Below are 25,261 nucleotides of genomic sequence, written 5' to 3' on the forward strand. Positions count from 1 at the left end.
AGAAGAGACTTATGCATGATGTTTGGTTATCAACTTTACACAGTATTCTTGAAGCACACCACTGTAGAATGAATACTTTTATGATATTAGCTGGCTTGTTTGCGTTGTGAATTAATCCACTTTTTTGTATGTTTGTCTTCTTGGCGGCATTGAAGGAATCCTGTTAATGAATGAAAAGCATCTAAGTCTGTTTCTGTTGTCGCAAACTTTGCATGCAATTTCTTGAAGATTTATAAAATGACAGAATTCGTGTCAGTTCAAATTATATTGATGTGAAGGTCCACTTTGTCAGTGAGTGAAAATGTTAATACCCTTTATAGAGCCCAAATAATTTTTTTTATATATATATTTATTACTTTTACCTTTTTTCCTACATTGAAAAAGAACAGTTGAAGGCGAAATAGCAATTTTTACCTAATGTTTCTAATTAATTTACTGTATGATGTAATGCTAAGTGCTGTGGAGAGCACTTGTACATACTTTTAATTGAAAGAAATAAGTATGTCAATAAAATCTTCTTGTAATCTGCATCACTTTGAGTAAAACATTTGGGCTTTCAATAACTGTGTCCGCCATCATCATCAGGACTTAAAATCACTGACTGCTGGGGCTGGCAGGTCTTCATGTCTGCCGGTATTTGAATGCCAACAGTGTTCCTCATCCTGTACACAAAAAAATGGTCATGAGTATATTAGTACACAAGACAAACATTATTTTGGATGACAACCATTTAGAGTCTGAATTTCAGCATTTGTAGGTCATGTTTACAGAAAATGGTTACAGCAAGGGGGAATTGCAAAAGCTTTCAAGTGCATGGACAAAAGATACCATATGAATCAGCAGAAGTGGCTAAACCAGCTGCATTCCTTCCATACTGTTGAGCAACTAAAAGCAAGCTGCAATGCATGCTGAAGAGACACGGACTAACACCAGTGTTAAGACTGGCCTCCAAGATAGAGATATGTTATGTCCCATTAGAGGCAACATAGGTCTTCATGTTCCTGGCATGTATGGTGTCCCTTGTGAATGTGTTAGCATTTACATAAGTCTAACTATTCACACTGTTGCTGAGTGTTGCACAGAGCATCCACAACATCTCAGACTTAGGGAACTTGAGAAGACAGCTCTGAAGCTGAAAATTGCCTACAATACAGGCATGAAATACAATTTGATAAGATGAGAGTATTGCCTGAAACACCATCACACTGGGATACTATTATCAAAGAATTGGTCAAAAGTAGAATAATCAGCAACAATTTTGACAAATACTAGGGGTACACACCTAATAGGGCATGGGGGTTGCCTTTGGATATTGAGCGAAAGCAAAGACGTGGGCTTGACATTTGTAGGGATGTGGGCCTGGCAGTTTCAAACCTGGTGCCAGGCCTTGAGCCATGTGATGTCACTCAGTCCCACAGCGGGATGGAGCTGCTAGTAGCTGCCCAATGTTTCTATCACACATGTGTCACTCTGACTTTCTGGAAGGTTCCTGACACTGCCATTACATCTATATAAGCAGAACACGATGCCAGCCCTGCCAGTCAGTGATGATGAAGGCAGAGACAGCAATCAAAAGCTCAAGCGTATGACTCGAAGTGATGCAGCTTGTAAATCGAGATTTTGTTGAAGCGTACCACCGTGGAAGACTCGGAGGACAAATTAAATGTGAGTACAAAGCAAAAGCAATTAATTGCTTGTTAAGATTAGCAATAATACATTGAACACATAATTCCCCATTACACATCTTGCACTTGGTGTATGCTGATGTATAAATTATTCCAACACTTTGTCTTCTTTAGTTTCCGTATTTTCACAATCAGGTGGTTCATTCCATTAAACGGGTCCTCATCTGCTACAGTACTGTAGTGTGTGGTTTGTCCAGGTCATCTAAGTAGCATGGCATACCTTCTGAAGTAAAATTTCTCATCAAAAATTTATACAAGAGATTGTATTTCCATTTTTGAGGTGGAGCATCCAGGCATTGTGTAGAGCGACATCCAATATCTACTTGATAAGATCTCCGTTCCATTTCTTGTTATGGATATTTATCCTGTAGTATTTCACATTTTCATCTGTTCAGCCAGTTCTGCACATGAGCTTACTGTATTCTGTCAGGACAAAGGGTCAAGGAACTTCAATGTGTTTCCATGACCACTGAAAATGTCCTGTAACACCAGTTGTATTTCATGCTGCAGAAACAGTTGTTATGCAGTGCAAAGTTGTTACGGTATGCAATCTACACAGAAACAGGTTATTTTCCTTTTGTATAGCACCATTCACTTTCTCTATTTCCCTCTTCTTTGGAAGGGGGCAGTTTTTGGGATATTATTTTCTATCACATTCCTGGTGTCCCCAAAACCTAAGAAAAAATGACCAAAGAAAACTTGTAAACAAGTTGTCAAAACAGATATGAAATGGAAGTGATTTCATTTTGGGAGGTGGATTTTAAATCATTTTTATGAGACGCACTGTTGCTTTGTTGAAATACTTCTGCCTTGAAATCTGAATAGTTATCTGGCCAGGATAGGTACCGAATCTCACAAAGTAGCCACAAGGTGTATTCAGTGACCAGACCTTGTACCCAGAGCGGATTGGTTTACCACAGATATGTTGTTTCAGGCTACGCCTCTGAAAATAGCTCACTGTTCTTTCATCGTAGGACAAATTCTCTTCTGACACATAATATTTTTTTTTTTTAAATTTGAATGTGAAATATTTTAATGTTATACTTACTCTAAATCCATAGTGTGGTGAAATTCAAGCTGTGGAAACAATGTTAAAATTTAGTTGCCAACTGTCCCCTCTAATAGACTGCTTATTACAAATACTAAAACTGGAATGGAAGAATAGATGTTCAACAATCTGTAAATAAGTGTAACATGATTATAGAAGTTTGTTGTTGTCCATTAATGTAACACTGAATACTAATGGGCTAATGTAATTCATTTTGTCTCCTTTCAGGGCTGTATTGACCTTGTTGAATTTGTCCAATATATCTGCTAAATGCACAGTGTAAGGACACTGTAGTTTGACTGCAGCACCAAGACTTAGGTCAGCTGGCTGAAGAAACTCAACTATTGTACCAAAAGGTTTGTATATTAAAAAAAAAAAAAAATCCTTGTGATAGTCACCTCAACTTAGTGCGTAAGAGAAGAAGTTAAATACATCATCATTTTCTTTACAGAACTAGTAGAGTAGATGATTATTCACAGAATGTAAGCCTGTCTTTTTAAGATAGTGCAGAGATTCATGCAATCACTTACTTATATATTTAACAAAGAGGTACTGCTGCATGCGAATTACACAAAGGACTTAAATAATACCAGGTGTAGTGGATATTAATTGTATGTAAAATGTGTGATATTGAGCAGTCATGGATTACAGCTCCATCAGTTGTACATCCAAGTACTCATACATTTGCTAAGGGAAAGGGTTTCTTCGAAAAAAAAATTTCCACTTCCGTATATGGAGAAAACCTCTAATGTTGGTAGTCAGGTTTCAGATGAACAACAGTTCTTCCAGTACTTTGTAACTGCTGATAATGAACCAAATGTAAATTAGTAGCAATTGCTTGTTGCTGTTGATTTATCAATTTGTATCACAAATTCTATTATCTGAGTATCAAAAGAAAAATTCAATCAAGGAAACCAATAAGTTATTGCACAGAATTTCTTGCCAGTACTTTACTTCAGGAGGCAAAAAGTTTAAATATCAGAAACATAAAAATAACAACACTATCCTAACTGTTTGTACCTTCATCAGGGAGGGGAGAGGGATGGAGTGGGAAAAGTTATGAAGGAAGAGCAAGTCACTTAGACACCAGGATGAGAGGGAGCCATCTGTAGTCAACATGGTGAGGTTAGTGAAAGAAAAATATACTAGTGAAAGTAATGCTTTTCCTTCTTAACCTTTCCCAAGCTATACTTCTCTCCTCCCTGAAGAAGGAACTAATAGTTCCAAAAGATAGGAGTGTGTCATCACTTTCACTTTTATATGTGTCTGTCAGCAGTACTAAACATTTTGCCTTCAAATAAGTGTTCATCCCACAGGGCTGCTTTCCCTTCCCTATATCCACTCCCTTCCATCCTAGCTCCTCTCCCTCTGCCCCCCCCCTCCCCCACACCACTTTCTTCCTCGGTGTTTCCCTTTACAACAATTCAGCTATTCCCTCAATTTTGCTATTCCTTTACAGTCTTGTCTTGCGTTTTGCTCTCCATTTTTTTCAGCTTTTTCTGGTCACCCTTGGGGTTTGACCTCCCTTTCTAAATTGTTTCAGTTTTGGGGAAGAACCCCCTCCCTAGTGACTCAGGTATGGATTCCCCTCCCTCCCTCCCTCTCCTTCCTCCTCCACCGTTGCCTACACCGCTCCCTTCCATTAGGTCACTAGTAAGGTAGCCAGTTTGTGTGATAGGGCTGTCATGTACACATCTGGCTGAACCTCCTGAAAACAAAGGGATCACACTTCTGGTACCTGCGCGATCACTGCCTCACGCATGACTAGGAGTGGTTGCTAATCTTTTTGGGGCAGCTACCACTATGCCAGGCGGCCCTTGCTTCAACACGGTGGTCCCGCTCGGGTGAGCCCCTGATCAGAGTGGGTGGTACCAGGGCAAGCATGCTAAGCTTCACAGTTCTGGCTGCTCTTCTGTGAGCATCTCTTCAGATAGGATCAGTTCTCTCTTTGCTCCTACTTTTGCTTTCTTGGCCTTCTCCTACCTCATCACTCCCTGGTAGGAGGGCCAGGCCTGTCAGCTTAGGACAAAAGTTTCCTCCTACTTGGTTTGTTCCTGGACAGATGGGGAGACTGTGGCCATTACCAAACCACTCTTCTTTTGTAGAAGACATTGAAGATAGGTTTGCTGAAGTAGACTCCCTTAGTAAGAAGCAACCTGGTCCCCTGCTGACGAAAAGCTCTTCTATCAGTCTGCTGGCTTCCTTTTGTGCTTGCAAGCACTTAGGAGGCATCCTGGCGGGCATTACTCCTCACCAGTCCTTAAATATGACAGAGGGCATTATTTTCTATTCGACCTCCTTCTTCAAGCTGATGAGGAACTCGGGACTAATCTGCAATGGCATAGTGTTCATTTAATCCAGTAAGTCCAGAGAAGTCCTAAGGACAATTGTATTAATACCAGTGCTTTCATCTTGGCTTTTCAGGGAGAAGCCCTTCTGGAAAAAGTCACAGTTATGGTTTACCATTGTGACGTGAAGTTCTATACCCCACCTCACGTGCTGTTTCCAGTGCCTCCATTTAGGTCACATGTCTTTGCTATGTGAAGCTATTACTATTTGCGGTGAGACAATATGCCCCAGAAAGGATATTTCAGGCTGTGCGAATTTAACTTTAGATGGTTTGACAGTACATCCAGCTTTTCACAACCTTCGGACTACCTCACAAACATGCAGGTACACAACTCAACAATCTGCTGTCTCTGCTCTGGCAATAAATGCTCCAGGTCATACACGGAAATGGTTTCCACTGCATTCATTACATGTCTGGAACCATTAATCCGGCGATGTACATGATGTTTACAGAACTCGTAAGGCTTTTCCCTGGTAAACTTGAAATAAAACTTCGTCCAACACCACTGGGGCACCAGCTCTATCTTCCCGACAAAATCGGCACCCAGTATAGCTGGTACTGACAGATTACGCACCACTTGGACAGGAAATTTCCACGTAAACTCACCAGTTCGGATCTTAAACTTAATTGTCCCCAAAATCTTGTATTTGCTCTGAGTTGGCTAGTAGGCGATAGCCAATTTTGTATGATAAGTCTGGCAACATGCAGTGTCGATGCCCGTCTTTCATCCATTAAAGATGTGGAACTACTGGTGTCCAGCAGAGCACACACAGGTTCCTCATTTAGTGCTGTGCAAACAAAAGGAACTCTATCTCTGGGAGCCGCTTCAATTCTTATACACAACCCCCTAACATGCAATCCCCGCTTACAGTACCATAATAAATTCTTGTCCTTCCCTGTTTCAGGGCAATTCTCAGCAATATGTCCCCTGTTCTTGCACTTGAAACACCTTACTGTAGGACAATTCCTAACAATATGCCCACTGCTCTTACACTCAAAGCACTTTACTCCCATGGAACCTGCCTGTCGTATGAGGCTAGCTCTTGCTGTTGAGAAACTTGTTCCTTACCTCATTGTTGGTTGGTGTAGACAAGAGCTTATGCACTATTGATCAATTCATCTAATTGCCTACAGCTCTGTGGGCATTCACGAAACAGAGCTCTGCAATGGTCGCTAGGACGCACCTGCTGGAGAATATTCTTCACTACTTCCGCTTCACTATAATTAAGACATAAGCTTCTGGCACTATCCTTTACCCTTTTAATGTACTTCTCTAATGGCTTGTTATCATGCTGGACTTCAAGATATCCTTTACCAATAACTTCATGTTACTTTCGGGGGGACAAATAATTACCGCAGATTAACTCCCGAAATGCGCTAAATGACAACCCATGATGCCTAGTGTCCATTAACAGTTGTTCCAGATGCCCACTCACTATTAGACTCAAAACTGATAAAGATGACAAGCAGTCAAGTCAAAAAATTCCCCTCTATCCTCTAATCTCGATAGAAAATGCAAAGTGCTAAGTACCTGATCAATTGAGTCTAATGATAACGTACTTCCCTCCAGTAGTAATTTTTCGAAAGGGTTGGGCAACTTAGCAAAAATATCATTACCTTTTATAGAAGGAATAGAAGGGGTCTCGCTCACAACTTGTCCTAAGGTAGGCTGAGATAATTCCCCATCCATGGCGTCTCCTCCGCGTACTAACATCCCCTGTGTACGTCCTAATAATGTGTTTAACTGTTCAGACAATTCTTTACACTGGGTGTGGAGGGGTTGACAGTACACAGAACCTGCGCCCTACCAATATATTGTATAATCCGAGCTCTCACTCCTATTAATATGTGACCATGACGGTTCACTGAATTCACAGAAGGAAACTATTGACTTCACCTCGCCTAGTGCACACTTAATGCTGGATACGGCGTCACTCACCTCGCTTTCCTCCATCTGCGGCAGTACAACTGGATGGTCAGCGACTTCCCGCAGCTGCCGCACTAACTCAGCCACACTGCCCAATGTATCGGCACCCCGGACACTTACTTCGTACAGTAGTTCCTCCTTCCACAACTCCGACACCTTTCTGGCTGCCATGCTGAAACAATACAACACCAAAGTATTATTGGCTTTACAAAATGTAACACAGCTCAATCTTAGTGAACTGTAATTAAAAAAATGATATAAGTCATACCACTCCCACGTCCTCACATAACAATGATGCTCTCTGCTACCTTAGTGTAACAGAGCATTAAGTGGAAGAGCTGGAGGTGAGGAGATAGGTGCAATACAACAGTTCTAAGCATAATTTTATTGTAACTAACCATCCAGTAAAATCCACTAATACTCTTAAAACCAATCTTTTAAAAATGACACAAAATAATTGATTTAAAACAATATGTCAAAAAACTTTGCAATGAATCATTTTATTTAAATTAATGTGGTATCTTGGCCAAGAAAACTTTACAATCAGAAGTGAATATAACACATGCATTAACCCTATCAAAATTACTGCAGTTCCTCATTCATTTATCTTTGCTCCTTGCAAACAGGTACCAAAGAAAACAAAACTATCAGAACTTGTCTCTGGAAGGGACATGAAAATAACCATATGAATACAGTACGTATGAGTAGCATGACAAGTTTTCGGACTCCCCCTCCTGCAGAGCTCTCTTAGTTAAATATACGCCACAGCTGAGTCACATACAACATGCCCGGTATTCAGATCCTTGGGCGACGACTGTTCCAATCACCACAGCTCACTATAAATGAAAAACGTTAATTATCGGTATTATGCACAGTGTCACCGATACTGAACAAAGACATCTTTTGTCCGGAACACGTCGTGTAGCAGGTTGACACAGTCCGGGGCTCCGCTCTTCCGTCTCACTCCCTGGTTGCAACTGTTCTCCCGTAGCTGGCTCCAGCCATCCCTCATGGCAGTCGGCAGAGAAAAACACCTGAGTGGAGCTGGATGCGGCACACTGTAGTACCAGTGCGGAAAGGTTGTGTGCGGCATTAAAAGGCATCAGACGTGGCAATGATAGCATCGGCACAAAGGAAAAGACGCAACAGTTTCCTTACTTACGCTGAGTGACAGTTGTTTATCTACTGCTGCATGCTTAGTGTTGATGTGACTACATTGATCCCTTTCAAACCGCAAAAAGTGGTTTTTTTACAGGGTGCATTTATATTCACACATATTATGCAGTAAGCAATAACTTCAATTCTTGAATTTAATAATTTGTAAAATGAACAGTTATTAAGATAGTTTCTTGGTTGTAATCTGCAGACGTTTGCAGTTTGTTTTTTAATATTTTCTGGCAGCTTGTGTGTGTGTGCGGGGGGGAGGGGGGGGGGTGTCATCCGGTGATGAGGTTATAAGTGCCTTTATTTAGCAGAAAAAAATGTAGTTGAAATATCAAAAGTGTGATAAAAGAAGTAAAAACACTTTGATATAAAATTGCATACACTCTCCCCCTAGATCATCCATGACAAACTGCACACTAGCTCACATCCTGTAAGATATCGTTAAAATTGGTCAGGTGTTCTAAAATTGTCAATTAAAACACAAGAAAGTCAAGAGGAAGACTAAAATAGATCTGCAGGAATATGTGGCTGGCTGAGCACTTACAAGAAACATGGATGAGCCTGATAAATTTTAGGGAACAAGTCGGACATTTCATAAAACGTTAAAATATGTACCACATTAGTTTGATTGTTATCTAAAATCTGTCAGTAAATTAGATGCTTCCACGTTGTCTGAATATAAAACACAGTCTTCTAAAATGTGGTTCAATTTGATCGTTATGCCACAATCACCACACACTGGATGCTCTTCTTGCTGGAGCAAGTAGCCTTTATGTCACAGGGCTATGTCCTATGTGAAGACAAGTGAGAAGGATCTCATTCAATGCAGCTCATTGTTTATCGCTTCCAACTACTCTTCCCGTTTATGCATGACTCAGTACCTCAACAGGTAGGTGATAGCATGGAGCTGGATGGTACACTGAACTATCTGAGTATTGTGATATGCCACCTTGGCTGCTCACATTTGTCATTTTGTTGCCTATAATACCCATGCCCATGCCCATGCCCATGCCCAATTTTGGTGGCTTCCTTTAGAGGACTGCCCATTTGGTAAGCAAATTCAAGGTGAGAAATGGTCACCGAAGTGAAGGTCATCAATAACTACCCACTGAGCAGAATTCAGTTGCATATTCCCAGAGGCATTTAGCTGTCTGAAAGTTTGTCGCTTTTGGAAGCTAGATGTTTCAACTAACAGTGTCCCATTCCTCAATTACTTTATAGATTTTAAAGTGCCAGCAATGCCTGGTAAACCATTTTGAATCTATAAAGGTGAAACTGTCTCAAAGCTGCCCTCTTTTCTTGTAATTATCAAAAACGCACTCTGTGAAGCAGCCTGTGTTCTATTACTATAAACTGAATGGTTTAAAATAAATCATGTATCAGGAGGACTGGTGACACAAGCTCTCTTTGTGGGTTAGGTATTGATACCTACTAGCAGTACACCCATTCTGCTTCGAGGTGGGTGGTTAAACATTGAGGTTTCCATCTCTGTCTCATGAGCAGCTAGGGAAATAAGTTTCCTCCCAGACAGAGTCCCTTTTGCCTGAGTAAGGCAACTCATTAAAGACATTTGCACAAGAATGCAGAACTCCACTCATAAATAGACGAAAATGCAAAGTCTACATGATTATCAGATTTGTATCTTGTATTGTAATTGTGTGAGTCACATTTCACTTAAAACTCATTCTTTTTATTAGCACCAACACTGTTAAATAGCGAATGTAGTGGGAAGCAAGTGTAAGAATTCCAAAGTCCTTTAGAGGGATTTGCAAGACATACAGCTTTGTACTGCACACATTATTTATGTTACTGACTTTTACTGAAGAACACTTGATTTGCTTTAGCTTCATGTTGTCACTAAGTAATGCCATTAGTCAAGAGGGAGTAAATAATGCAAAGGAAGCTAGTACCCTTGTCCTCAATTCAGCACAACATGGGAGAGTTCTAAGTGCAAACACACTTGACAGTATGTCATCATCATCATCATCAGCAACAACCTCAAGTATTAGACCTGTTGCCATGCTCTTTATTAAAAGTTGTTCGTGTCATCTTTTTGTAAGCTAATTATGTTTTATTTCCCCTGATCATTTTAGTACTTCTGTCATCTTTCGTGTGCTGTATATGATCTGTTTGTTTTAAGTCAATAGCTTTTCATCTTGTTATTGAATGACTGTCCTGCTACAAAAAAGAAGCCATATTTTAGAAGATTAGCTCAATCTTATTTGTTCAGATGTTAAGTGTCCAGTTCTTGTATTCATACTGCAGTAACAATGAAACAATATCTGTATACAACTTAATCGGTCTCTTCTTTTGGATAGGTCTTTTTTTTTTTTTTTTCAGGCCGTTTTCAGCAGTCGAAATATGTTTCAAAAAACTCATGACACTGAATTGCATTAACTGGATTTTATTATTGCTATCAGTTTCAGCTGTAAGCCATCATATGGTATGAAAATCATGTAAAGCATTTCATTTGTCATGAATACTGAAACACAAAGCATTGAATATTGTAATCCACATGAAACACATAATAAAAAACTTATTCATAACATTCACATGTGCAACAATTGTCCTATTCATATGAGATGACAACAACAAATAAAGTCATTTGGATTTTATGTTTTAGTGTTCACTGTATTGTACCAAAGCATTTCTCTAATCTGTGGAGCTTCATGTCCACATCTTCAAACTTAATATGTTTAAAATAACACCCAGTATGCTTAAATTTATGTGTTTGTTCAATAATTTGTTTATAGTGATATTACGTGCTGTAAGGTCCAATGCTCTAAATGTCATAATTCAGTTCTATTGGTCGAGACTATCATACCATATCAAGCACCACTGCAGTACTGTTTAGGACTGATTTTCATTGTTATCTCTATGATCTGATTATCAGCAAACAATGAGGTATTAAACTTTACACCATTATTGATAGTAAGTGAAAGTAAATATGCTTAGTGAACTGCTTGGTTAGTATTTGAAGGGCTGTTATGCTCCTCAAACTCTGAATTCTTTTGTATTATTCATATTCAGTGACAGAATTGCTGAGACTATGTCTACTGGTAAAGTAAAGGCACCAGTAGTTGACCAGCTAAGGAACATTTTTCTCTGTATATTTAACAACTTAATTGTTCGTTTTTTTTTTTCAAAACTTTAAAATGTCTATTTTTATAATAGTTGACCCCTCAAAATCCAAATTTTTCAGCAGTTGACCACAAACTGTTTCAGTAGATGAAGACAGCAATTTTATTCAACAGGCTAGGATAAAGAATATGTTTGTTTCATTGAAATATGTACATAATACAAGTTCATTCTGAAATATACAACCATGCATACCTTTATTGACCAAAGTTAACAAAACTCAGGGAATTTTGTCATTTACTGCCAATTTTCCTTGGAAAGATAACACTTCATTGTTATTTGATCCCTTGAGTATGTTATTTGTCCTCTCTTACTGTCCATATGTAATTGGGAACTCCACTCTTAGTCATGGATGACACTGTAAGAGCCATCTAAAACATTAATATTTTTTCCTGGATAGTAAGACCCACTATATCCAACACTGACATAGTCATTATCGTTTAAACTGAAGTCTATCTCTTCTTCCACATCACTAAACTTCACATCACAGCCTTCAGTATCGTCATCAGAGAGTTCTGGAACTGAAATAGAAAACTCGGAGTCACGACAGTGTTATAAAAGGATAGATTGCTACTCACCATATAGTGGAGACAATGAGTTGCAAGCAGGCACAACAAAAAGATTGCTGAAGAAGTAAGCTTTCAGCCAAAAATTCTTCTTCTGAAATAGTCAACATATATACATTACAAGCCACATACATATGACAACTGTCTCTGGCTGCTTAGGCCAGACTGCAAGCAACAGTACATGATGAAAGAAGCAGTCTACATATGGGGAGACTGGTGTGGGAACAGGGAGGGATAGCAGTGTGGGGGTGGGGGCAGTGAAATGCTGCTTGTGGAAGCATAAAGGGGCGTAGTGGGGAGAGTGGTGGGCAGCTAGGTGTAGACAAGAGGTTAGAAAGAGGGTGTGGGGGAGTGGGTTTGGAGCAGAAAAGGTGAGAAATAGAAAGACTGTGGGTGCAGTATTGTAATCTAAGGCTGTGCAGTGCTGGAGTGGGAACAGGTTGGAGACAGGTGGGTGAATGACAGTGACGAAGGTTGAGGCCCAGGGGGTTACAGAAACATAGGATATATTGCAGGGAGAGTCCCCACCTGCGCAGTTATGAAAAGCTGGCATTGGTAGAAAGGATCCAGATGGTGCAGGCTGTGATGCAGTCATTGAAGTGAAGAATGTTGTGTTGGGTAGTGTGTTCAGCAACTGGTTGATCCAGCTGTTTCTTGGCCACAGTTTTGTGGTGGCTATTCATGTAGAAAAACAGCTCATTTGCTGTCATGACCACGTAGACACAGCATGGTGCCCACGTAGGCACAGCATGGTGGTCGCAGCTTAGTTTGTTGGTCACATGACTGCTTTCACAGGTAGCACTGACTTTGATACAATAGGTGATGCTTATGACCTGACTGGAGTTTAGTTGGTGGTATGGGACAGATCTTGTGTCTAGATCTATTACAGGGATATGAGCCGTGGGGCAACGGGTTGGCAGCAGGGGTGGAGTACAGATACACAAGGATATGTGTAGATTCAGTGTGTGGCAGAATACTACTGTGGGAGGGGTGGGAAGAATAGTGCGTAGGACTTTCCTCATTTCAGGGCATGACGAGACATAGCCGAAACCATGGCGGGGAATGTGATTCAGTTGCTCCAGTCCTGGACGGTACTGAGTCACAAGGGAATTGCCCCTTTGTGGCTGGACTGTGGAATTTTGGGAGGTGGTGGGTGACTAGAGAGAAAAGGCATAGGAGAGCCATTTCTGTACAAGGTAGGGAGGGTAATTTCAGTCTGTGAAGTCCTCGGTGAGACCCTTGGTAAAGTTCGAGAGGGACTGCTCTTCACTACAGATGCAACGGCCATGGTTGACTATGCTGTATGGAAGGGACTTCTTGGTACAGAATGGGTGGTAGCTGTAGAAGTGGAGGTGTTGCTGGTGGTTGATGGATTTGATATGGACAGAGGTGCTGATAAGGCCATCTTTGAGGTGGAGGTCAACATCAAGGAAGGTGAATAGTTGGGTTGAGGAAGATTGGTGAAGCGAATGGGGGAGAAGTTGTTGAGGTTCTGGAGGAATGTGGACAGGATTTCCTCACCCTTGATCCAGGCCACAGAGGTGTCATGGAAGGATTCCTCCAGATGACCCATGAATACGTTGGCACAGGATGTTGCCCATTGCCGTACCACAAATTTCTTTAAAGATGATGCCTTCAAAGGTAAAGTAATTATGGGTGAGGACATAATTGGTTATGGTGACCAGGGAGGAGATTGTAGGTTTGGAATCGATCGGGCTTTGGAAAAGATAGTGTTCAATGTGGGTGTTTGGGAGGAGGCATTAACAGTGATGAGCAGGGCACTGTGTGGTAAAAGAACAGGAACTGTGAACAGTCAGTGGAGGAAATGATTGGTGTCTTTTATATAGGAAGGTATGTTGCGGGTAATAGACTGAAGGTGTTGGTCTGAGAGAGCAGAGATACTATCAGTGAGGTACAGCAGCTGGTCACAATGGGGCGTCCTTGGTGGTTGGGTTTATGGACTTGAGGACGAAGCATGTAGACGGTAGGAGTGCAGAGAGTGATAGGGAAGAGAAGAGAGATCGACTCAGGGGAGATGTTCTGGGATGAGCCTAAGGATTTGAGGAGAGACTGAAGATCCTGTTGGATTTCTGGAATGGAGTCAATGTGTCAGGATTTGTAAGTAGATGAACACGACAGCTGATGGTGTCTTTCTGCCTAGTAATCCGTGTGGTTCAAAACAACAGTGGTGGAGCCTTCGTTAGTAGGTAGAAGTATAAGTATGGGATCCTGACCTTATAATCCTACCTGCTTATAATCCTGGTAGAAGGACTCCGCCAGCTGTCATATTCATCCATCTACAAACCCTGCCACAGTGACCTCATTCCAGAAATCCAACAGGGTCTCCAGTCTCTCCTCAAATCCGTAAGCTCATTCCAGAACCTCTCTCCTGAGTCTGTCTCTCTCCTCTGCCCTTCTACTCCCAGCACCCATACATGATTCATGAAGTCCATAAACCCAGCCACTGAGGGTGTCCCATTGTGACCAGTTACTGTGCCCCCACTGAGAGATCTCTGCTCTAATAGACCAACATCTTCGGTCTGTTACCCACGAAGTACACTCCTATATAAAAGATGTCAATCACTTCCTCCAGTGACTCTCCACAGTTACTCTCCCTTCACCACATGCTGCCACTATTGAACACCATCTTTCCCATTGTCCAATAGATTCCAAATCTACAACCTCCTTCCTGGTCACCATCACCAACTATATTCTCACCCACAATTACTTCACCTTTGAAGACATCTTCTTTAAAGAAATCTGTGGTGTGGCAATGGGTACTTGCATGGCACCATCCTATGCTAACTTATTCTTGGGTCATCAAGAGGAATCCTTCCTAACCACACATAATTCCAAACCCCACACTTGGTTCAGATTAATTGATAATGTCTTTGTTATATGGATCAAGGGTGAGGAAGCCCTACTCACATTCCTCCAGAACCTCAACAACTTCTCCCCATTCACTTGGCCTGGTCCTACTTATCCCAACAAGGCACCTCCCTTGATGTTGACCTCTACTTCAAAGATAGTCAATATCAGTACCTCTGTCCATATCAAATCTATCAACCACCAGCAATACCTCCACTTCGACACTTACCACCTATTCAGCACAAAGAAGTCCCTTCAATACAGCCCAGCCATCCATGGCCATTGCATCTGTAGTGAAGAGCAGACCATCTAGAACTTTAACAAAGGCCTCACTGAGACCTTCATAGACCAAAATTACCCTCCCTACCATGTACAGAAATGGATTTCCTGTGACTCAATACCAACCTGGACTGGAGCAACTGAATCACATTCTCCGCCCAGGTTTTGACTATGTCTCGTCGTGCCCTGAAATGAGGAATGTACTACCCACTATTCTTCCCACTCCTCCGAAAGTGGTATTCTGCTGCCCACCAAATCTTCACAATGTCCTTGTCCATCTGTGTTCCACCCCTCCTGCCAACTCCTGGCCTCATGGCTCATATCCCTTTATTAGCCCTGTCCCATATATCCTCCAACCACAACCACCTATTCCATCAAAGGTAGGGCTACCTGTGAAACCTGTCATGTGATCTGCAAGCTACGCTGAAACCACTGTGTTGTGTACTATCTAGGCTTGACAACCAATGAGCTGTCTGTCCACATGAATGACCACCAACAAACTGTGGCCAAGAAACAGCTGGACCAACCAGCTGCTGAATGCACTGACCACCCCAATGTTCTTCATCGTCTGCACTTAGCTGCCTGGCCCTCGCCCCACTTCAACCCCGTGTTCTCCCACAAGCAGCACTTCACTGCCCCCCACCCCTACCCATCCCTCCCCCCTCCCTGCCCCAGCCTCCTCCTTACCCTCACCACTCAGATTGCTTCTCCTATTATGTGCTGTTGCTTGCAGTCTGGTCTTGGAATCCAGAGACAGTTGTCGTGTGTGTGTGTGTGTGTGTGTGTGTGTGTGTGTGTGCTTTGTTTGTTTGTTGACTATTTCAGTAGAAGGCCTTTTCATTGAAAGCTTGCTTGTTTAACAGCCATGTGTGTGTGTGTGTGTGTGTGTGTGTGTATGTGTGTGTGTATGTGTGTGTGTGTGTGTCTGTCTGTCTATCTCAGAAGAAAACCTTTTGACTGAAAGCTTACTTATTTAGCAGTCTTTTTGCTGTGCCTGTCGACTTCATTGTTTCCACTATATGGTGAGTAGTAGTCTACCCTTTTCATAATATTATCATTATTCCATCCTGTATTTTTCAAAACTCAGAATTAGATGAATTATTACAAGACTTCAGTTTTCTACCTTTAAATTTTTGCCTTTTCCTGAACTCATTTTTTCTATCATTCTCCCTCTCCCCTTTCTTTTCCTTTCAGTTCTTCTTTCATTTTTTCTGCTTCTATTTCATTCCTTAATTTATTTTCAAAATATTGCTGGATCAGAACAGCACAATGAATTTTTTCTCTCTGTTTCTTCTTAATGAGTTTGACTAGATTCAAAGGAATGAAAAAGATGACTGTTATATGGTCCTGGTATGTCACACAGCTCTGCATCATGTTCATCTACAGCCTTTTATGGTTTGGTTCATAGCCAGGGGAGATTTTTAACATCTGTATAGAAACATCATTATTGCTGTCATCATTCAGGAAATGGGGAGGTTGAAAAGAAGCTGATTTCTGGGTGCAATTTTCAAGCTCCATAATTTGGTGCTTTGTTTTCTTCCTAAGTATAAAAAGAGACTGATCACAAGGATCACTTTGCTATTCATCAATGGAATTTGAGAAGACAATATATTTTGCATTGCCAATGCTATAATTCAGTAATTCAAGTCCCTGTTCCAGTATTTGTATGTTTGCTCTTCATAATTATTGTGAATTTCTACTTGATTTCTCTTGATAGCTGAGCTCTTGTCCAGAATACGTTCAGTTTGTGGGTTCCATGGGAGTAGCCTACATTTTCTAAACTCACTGGCCAAAACGGATGGTGTAACTATTTTGTCTAGTACTTTCTTTCAGAGATTAGTAAAATCTTTCTTCTTTAAAATAAAAGCCTCAGGACTATAAATTCGCCATTGGTGAACTTTTCTCTTCTTGGTTTCTTGCAGTGTTCAAAACACTGAATGTGTGTGGCATATGGGTGCATACCCAAAAAAAATATTTTCTTTTTGTCGCAGAACTGACTTATATGAAGGCTCAAATGAGATGAATGACCATCCACAAACAGTACAACAGGAAAAACTTTTTTTCCCCTCAACTAACTATGGATAAAATGAGTTTGCAATGGAATCTGGTGTGACCTTCTAGTTAATCACTTTATCTCCTTTACGAGCCAATTTCTTATTGCCTTTAAGACTGAGAAAACAGGCTGTCTCATCACAATTAAAATTCTAGGTGGGTCTTTCAGTACATCTAGTAAATCCTTTTCCTGAAAGTATTTTTATACATCAGCGAACCATCTTCTTAATTCATCTTCGCTAGCTGCTGCTCTTGTTGTGATTTAATTCTGGCTGATTCTTTTTGCTGTAATAGGATTTCTCTTTAAGAATGCATGCACCCACATTCTGCCAAGATGATTATTAGCAAATGGGTTACTTCTATTAAGCTGATTTATGATTCATTGAACACTGTCTTGTACTTGTATTACTGTCATGGGAATCCCAGTTGCAAAGACCCTCCTCTTTTTTCTTAGTAAGTATTGAATATGGAACAATTTTGTCATTCAGTAGGCTCTTACCTTCCACTTTGTATTATAAAGATATTCTTATGACCCCCCCCCCCCCCTACTTTTTAGCTGCTGTTCGAACTGGTGTATGGTAGAGGTGAACAACCTCAACTGCTGCTTTCATTTCTTCTTCTGAGTAATTCTGGAACTTGCCTTTGATAGGAGCCATCTTGACAGGTCTACAGCAGACAAAAAAATTCTAAATAAAGACACAATATAATTTCATCAGAAGTTCACCACTGAGTTTACCAGTACTTGACCACCTGGTTATCCACGGGATGCACCCAATGCAGAGTCTCAAGAAATAAAACTACTAGTCTATTTCTTCTCACCATTAAAGTTAAAATATTTAAAGCATTACTAAATCATAACAACTTTCATCATTAGTTGACCACCTGGTCAATTAATGAAAATGTTTGTCATTTTAATTTACCAATTGACCAGAGCTTGACTGTGTACATTGTTGGCTGCTAGCAGTTTATTTCTATATCATTACCTTCAAAATAACTTACCTTTTTACAGTAATGCTTGCGCTAAAATCCCAAGTCAACACTAACAGCATGGAAGAACAGTTGATTACACCTTGTCTTTAACAAAATTGATAAGGAATCCTGCACAAAACAGATTAGCATATACACGCTTTCAGCTAACCATCTATCATTTTATCCCATGATGCCTTGTATGTGCCCTACTCACAGTCCTGCAGTTAGATGTCAGGGCTATCCGTAGCTAGTATTTACATACTGCCTTGGTGATTAGAACTCTTATTAGTGTAGTTTTTCTCTCAAATGGTCAACTACTAATTCACAGTCAAGTACTGGTGCCTTTACTTTTTGTCGGTATTTTACAACACTTTCCATATTAATTTCCACTGTGTTATTTTAACACAATGCTGTACTTCTATTCTCAGTACCAAAGAGATAAGGTTGTTCCATTATTAACATTTGGATGTTATAATCAAATAGACCACTTATAACAGCTCATACTTCAAAACCAGTTAAAAAAAAAAAAAAAAAAACTGTTCGTAGTTTTTACACAACTCACATTTTTGATAGTTGTGTTGCACCCTTCTGTTCATTTGGGAGCTTTAATGTGGCAAATAAACAAAAATTAGAAATCAACAGTTCTAAGTGTTGATCAGTATCATTTGACAGAATTGACATCTCCAGATACAACCTGTACATTTAATTATGTATAGTCTTATAAACAGGCTCTCCAATAATTAATGAATGAATTTATTTATTTAACTCCTCTCCCCACATGGACCCGAAGGAACCACATAAGGTTTGATTTATTGTAAGACCATTAATGTTTGTATCTGGTGCCAGTAAGTTATTTTTCTGTTTGTTCAAAATTGGATATGAGTTTCCATGAGATTATGAATTTTGTTTGCTCTGAAGCAATTCCTGATCTGTACTTTGTAATGGCAGATGGGTTCTTTATTAGTGTCCTCATGTCATCAGCAAACATGATTGTTCAGAGCACACCTTTAAAGCCACTAGAAGATTACTTATGTATGTTAAGAATAGAGCAGGCCCACCACTAAAACTTGTGATTCCCGTTATTCTGGGTTTAGTCCTGTGTGTCCATCTGGTTTCTTTTGTGAAGATATTTGAAAGAGGAATTGAATTGATGCCATAAAATATTTTATACTCCACAAAAAGCCTACAGAATATACTAACAGGAGGGTTTATTTGCAAGATTATATATGCTTTTCTTCGTAGAGGATAATATCAGAATATCTATACAGATATTCTGCAGGTCACCATACAGTGTGTGGCAGAGGGTACCCTCTACCACTTCTAGTCATTTCCTTTCTTGTTCCACTCGCAAATAGAGCTAGGGAAAAGTGACTGTCTATATGCCTCCATCGTATCGTATCTTTGTAGTCCTCATGTGCAATGTATGTTGCCAGCAGTCGAATCATTCAGCAGTCCACTTCAAATGCCGGCTCTCTAAATATTCTCAATAGTGTTCCCTGAAAAGAAAGTTGCCTTCCCTCCAGGGATTTCCATTTGAGTTCCTGAAGCATCTCCGTATCACTTATGTATTGTTTGAACCTGTTCATAACAAATCTAGCAGCCCACCGCTGAATTGCTTCTCCTTCAGTCCAACCTGATGTGGATCCCAAACTAAGAGGCTGTTAATGGTTTTACTTAGAAAAATGAGTCCGCTTTGTGCTTTAAGCTGTTTGAACCAAACCAAATGGGTCAGTAATTAGAGATGAGATTTATAGTATTTCAAGTCCCTAAGGAAATGTATCCTGAGGCATTAATTGATTACAAAGATAGCTCAGAGGTTGCCCTATCGAGTTCATGCAAGATTTTAATATTCTAATCGTAACACTGCCATGAAAAAATAAAAAAAGATAATGTTATAATTTATGTGATCTACTTAGGATTTTTTAAGCATATGTCTGTTGGTGGTCATATTTGTCATCATCACAACATCAACTGAATGTTTCATGCTACAAGAACTCATTACAGGTAGTTTCATTTTACAGTATCACATCTAATAATTCATCATGAAAGCAGAGCAGGTAAACATACCTAAACAAAACATTTGATTTCTATCCATCCCCTCTCCTTTTCGTGTAATATAAGGTGTGGTCCAAAAATCTGTGTCTCCAAAAAGAAGAGTGACAGAATGGTGTCCTAGAGGTACACAGCATATTACTTGGCCATATCTGTTGTCTGATGAAAATAACTTGTCATGTTGATGTAGTTGTGTTCAACTGGTAACACATGATAAAGAGTGTACAGTATCAATGCTCATTTCTCTATGGAAGAAAGTCATTCAGGATTGAATGACTATATTTGTTCTCACATTTCTCTTAACATAATTTCTACCATTATTCAGGACTGTAGTTTGTGACAGTTCTTATTGAACACAATGTTGACTTTAACAACAGACTGCTTCCAATTCCACTACTGTAAAAGAATAAAGATAAAGAATTTTAATTGTACCAGTATTCTGCACAAATGAATGATACACATTTGGATGGGATACATTTGAATGACTAACATTTTACAGGAATCTCTTTTTATTAACTGTGAACAAACTACCAACATACTTTAAGGGCCTTTCATAGTCGACTTTGAATTAGTTCTGCTGCTGCGCATACTTCTATTCTCATACTTTCTTGGATCATGCTTGCAAAAGCACCCAACTGAAAAAAAGGAAAAAGAAAAGATAAGGGCAGGGTGAAAATTGTTTCTGAAGGACATCAAGCTCAAAATATTAAACATGAAGCAGTTCTCATTTCTAATGTGTAGATCATTTCTCACAATAAGGTTCTTTGTATACTATTTGTTTAGGCTCTGTAGGCTTTCGGTCTGATCATTCACTGGTCATTAAATACAAGTTTAATGTTTCCATATTTACACTCTAGGAGATTAATCGAAACCAGAAACAAGCTACCTACAGATTATTTAATGAGAATCATGATAAAGCTCAGCTATTTTTATTTAGTAATATCGGTTCATATATCCTTTTCTACAGTTCCACATTTTTCTCAATGAGAACAATGATTCCTGTAGTATTGGAGCTTCTGCACATACAGGAGTATAAAAAAGTCTGTCTGGCCATTTCGAGGCCTGGACAAAAAACAAAATCATAAATTACTAAGTCTTGAAATATATTTTAAAGAGAAGTGTTTTACTGATAATTAAGTTCTTTATAAGGTTTATGATCTAGATGTTTAAATTTTATTTTCAAAATTATGGTGGGATTCATTGAATATCTGCAGAGAGAATATAAGTTAATTGACACACACAATTGCACATTTAATAATGTTTAATCATGACATGAAGAAAAGATATTCATAACACAAAACAAAGATATTAGTATACTTTTAGTAAGAGTGAGACGCAGAATAATCAACTACAGAATTTAAGTGTTGAACAAAAATTATTAAATAAAATAGATGTTTCTAAATATCAACTGTGTCATATTTTTAGTAACTTACAAACTCCTGTATTATTCAGTAACTACTGAAATACTGCTGTAAACAATGTTTTAGCCACACATATCTACACTCCTGGAAATGGAAAAAAGAACACATTGACACCGGTGTGTCAGACCCACCATACTTGCTCCGGACACTGCGAGAGGGCTGTACAAGCAATGATCACACGCACGGCACAGCGGACACACCAGGAACCGCGGTGTTGGCCGTCGAATGGCGCTAGCTGCGCAGCATTTGTGCACCGCCGCCGTCAGTGTCAGCCAGTTTGCCGTGGCATACGGAGCTCCATCGCAGTCTTTAACACTGGTAGCATGCCGCGACAGCGTGGACGTGAACCGTATGTGCAGTTGACGGACTTTGAGCGAGGCCGTATAGTGGGCATGCGGGAGGCCGGGTGGACGTACCGCCGAATTGCTCAACACGTGGGGCGTGAGGTTTCCACAGTACATCGATGTTGTCGCCAGTGGTCGGCGGAAGGTGCACGTGCCCGTCGACCTGGGACCGGACCGCAGCGACGCACGGATGCACGCCAAGACCGTAGGATCCTACGCAGTGCCGTAGGGGACCGCACCGCCACTTCCCAGCAAATTAGGGACACTGTTGCTCCTGGGGTATCGGCGAGGACCATTGGCAACCGTCTCCATGAAGCTGGGCTACGGTCCCGCACACCGTTAGGCCGTCTTCCGCTCACGCCCCAACATCGTGCAGCCCGCCTCCAGTGGTGTCGCGGCAGGCGTGAATGGAGGGACGAATGGAGACGTGTCGTCTTCAGCGATGAGAGTCGCTTCTGCCTTGGTGCCAATGATGGTCGTATGCGTGTTTGGCGCCGTGCAGGTGAGCGCCACAATCAGGACTGCATACGACCGAGGCACACAGGGCCAACACCCGGCATCATGGTGTGGGGAGCGATCTCCTACACTGGCCGTACACCACTGGTGATCGTCGAGGGGACACTGAATAGTGCACGGTACATCCAAACCGTCATCGAACCCATCGTTCTACCATTCCTAGACCGGCAAGGGAACTTGCTGTTCCTACAGGACAATGCACGTCCGCATGTATCCCGTGCTACCCAACGTGCTCTAGAAGGTGTAAGTCAACTACCCTGGCCAGCAAGATCTCCGGATCTGTCCCCCATTGAGCATGTTTGGGACTGGATGAAGCGTCGTCTCACGCGGTCTGCACGTCCAGCACGAACGCTGGTCCAACTGAGGCGCCAGGTGGAAATGGCATGGCAAGCCGTTCCACAGGACTACATCCAGCATCTCTACGATCGTCTCCATGGGAGAATAGCAGCCTGCATTGCTGCGAAAGGTGGATATACATTGTACTAGTGCCGACATTGTGCATGCTCTGTTGCCTGTGTCTATGTGCCTGTGGTTCTGTCAGTGTGATCATGTGATGTATCTGACCCCAGGAATGTGTCAATAAAGTTTCCCCTTCCTGGGACAATGAATTCACGGTGTTCTTATTTCAATTTCCAGGAGTGTATATCTACTCTTGAGCTTGTAATTTGAGTAGCTTTTATTGCTCCACAAGTGAAGAAATGTCTAATTCAAATAGGTTATGTTCTTTGCTGAAATTCTGGATTATGCATGTGGAACAAAGCACCTCCATTATCAGTTATAAATCTAACATTGTGATCAATTGATTTAGCTCACTTAGAAGCCTTTTAGTTTGGATGATTTTTTCTCTGCTTCATTAGCTGGAGAAATCTCTGCATCCCTTGTGAATATTGAAACTCTAGTTTGCCATCCACCAATCCTGCCAATAGCCATATCAGAGAAAAGTCGAAGCATTCTTGATTGCGACTGACCATTAATAAGATCACTATCATAATCACTGACACTGGCATTATTTTTGTACATATCCGAGGGGATGTCAAAAGATAACTGCAATTATTTGTTTAGTGGAAAATACCGCTCACCTTTATTCAGATCCCGTGACAGACCTTCAAAGTAATCTCCCTTGGACATGATACAATGATTCCAGCATTCACTCCAATGTTCATAACACTACCTGAAGCTCCTTTTTGATAATCTGTTGACTATACCCAAAATTTGATTGTTTAGCTCTCAACCACTCTGAAAATAATGACCCCAAAGCTCTTTTTTCACTGCAAGAAATAGGTTGAAGTCACCAGGCACTATGTCTGGTGAATAAGGTGGATGTGGCATCACCTCAGTGCCTAATTGAGTGATTGTTTCTTGAGTCTTGATGACATGAATAGCCAGTGCATTATCCTTATGAAGGATTCATCCCATTTGAGCAAGATGTGGTCTTTCTGGTGCAGTTTTCCTCCTTAATGGCCCTTTCAGTACTTCACAATAGTAATTCGCTGACAGTATGTTACTCATCCACCACATGATCATACACAGTGCCTTGCTTATCAAAGAAGACAAGATGTGTGACTTTTCCTGCACTTGGTTGAACTTTGGCCTTTTTGGGTCTTGGACTTGAAGAATGTTTCCATTGGGCACTGTTCTATTTTGTCTCTGGGTCACAATGATGAAATTAGGATGCGTCACATGCGATGACCTTGTCCAAAAAATCTGGTTCTCACTGAAGCCTTCCCTTCCATTGTTGACACGCGATCACATAGTGAGCCTTCTGTTCGTCACTGCTCACATGAGGCACCCACTTTGCTGCAACTTCTCTAGATGCTAGGACATTTCGTACAATGTCTTCAGCTGATCTGTAGGATATATTCATAATCTCTGCAATCTTTGTTAATGATAAACGATGGTCTTTCTGCAACATTACATCAGTTGTGTTGACATTGGTCTTCGAAGTTGAGGTCCTTCAGGGTGTGGAGCGTCTGCAAGGTCATTTTCACTCTCCTAAAATCATTTATGCCACTCAAAAACAGGTATTTTCCCCACACCTTGCTCTTTGTGGGTTTGCTGCAACACTTCCGATGTTTGTGATGGAGTTTTTTAAAGAAGAAAGCAAAATCTAATTGACGCACACTGCTGCAACTGGATATCCATGTTGGGTACAATGAATGCATCTGTACACTTACCCTGTTTCCCTACCACCGTGCACTGCCAGGTGACTGACGCATATGGTATTACATCACTCAAGGTCAGACTTCTCCGGTACTGCCACCATCTATCTCAAGTGCAGGTGCATTAAAATGCAAAAAATAATTCCAGTTATTTTCTGATGCCCCTTGTACTATAATCAGAAGTGCACTTCACAGATACCAAATTATTTGTTTTCTCTAGGTTATGAATTGTGATATGTTAGCTTCCTGCTACATATGGTTAACGCATTAGAAACATAGGAGCTCCCACTACATGCCTGTAAGGTAATACAGCATTAGGTAATGCTTCTTTTGTGTAGGAGTATAAAACAGTGCCATCCAGACTCTGAGCCTCGAAGTGTGTCTGTGAATCAGCTCTCCTACCTTCATTGTTATTTATCTTTTATGAAAGGATGTCTATGAGCTTTGCCATAAACTCAGTTGTTAAATAGCTCCAGTTTCATATTTGCAGTCAGTTGTTTGCATACTGAATTGAATGAAGCAATAAGTTTACTTTTACCAGTCACTGTTTATTAATTTACATGGTGTGTTTTGAAGATTTAAACCTCCATCATCATATGGATATGTGTGGATTAATATGGCATGCATGTATTGTGTTATGACTTTTTGGTAATTTGTGGTGGTAGAGAAAAAGAAAACACTATTTCAGAGCATGGTGCTGTGGTGGTCTTTGACTACAGATTG

Source organism: Schistocerca cancellata, chromosome 1 (assembly GCF_023864275.1).
Source record: "Schistocerca cancellata isolate TAMUIC-IGC-003103 chromosome 1, iqSchCanc2.1, whole genome shotgun sequence".
Classification (NCBI taxonomy): Eukaryota; Metazoa; Arthropoda; class Insecta; order Orthoptera; family Acrididae; genus Schistocerca; species Schistocerca cancellata.